The following is a 512-nucleotide window of genomic DNA, read 5'->3' on the forward strand; positions in this document are numbered from 1 at the left end:
TTGCAAGTAATTTGCTTTTAAAGAAGGAATTCCGAGCATCTGCATGACAGAAAGAGAAAGTGAACTCATTACAAGACAAGTCAGCGTGTTGTTCCAATGAATTAAGATCTTTTATCTATACATATGACAGTCATTAGTGTTAAGATGCTTGGAGTGAAGGATAAGAGATAACCGCAAGAGAAAATATACACACTATCGCTTCAAAGCATACACAAACACACAAATGCTAGCACACACGGCCACGCACACACGTACATACGTGCAATGAAGCAACATTTCTTTTAGGATTTACTGTTACTATTACCATCGTTGTTTTTTTTAGTTATCCTATGCTAGATAAGATTAATTAAATGAATATTGATAATTTCGAGGGATTTTTTTTTAAATTTTACATTCTTTACTTTCAGTGATTAGAATCTATGAAATAAGAATATTAACTAACTAGTATGCAAATGATTCCTTATGGGGATATAAAGATATCCACGCTTGTGGAAACATTATCTGCGTCTTTG

This window comes from Penaeus monodon, chromosome 30 (genome assembly GCF_015228065.2).
Source record: "Penaeus monodon isolate SGIC_2016 chromosome 30, NSTDA_Pmon_1, whole genome shotgun sequence".
In the NCBI taxonomy this organism is placed as follows: Eukaryota; Metazoa; Arthropoda; class Malacostraca; order Decapoda; family Penaeidae; genus Penaeus; species Penaeus monodon.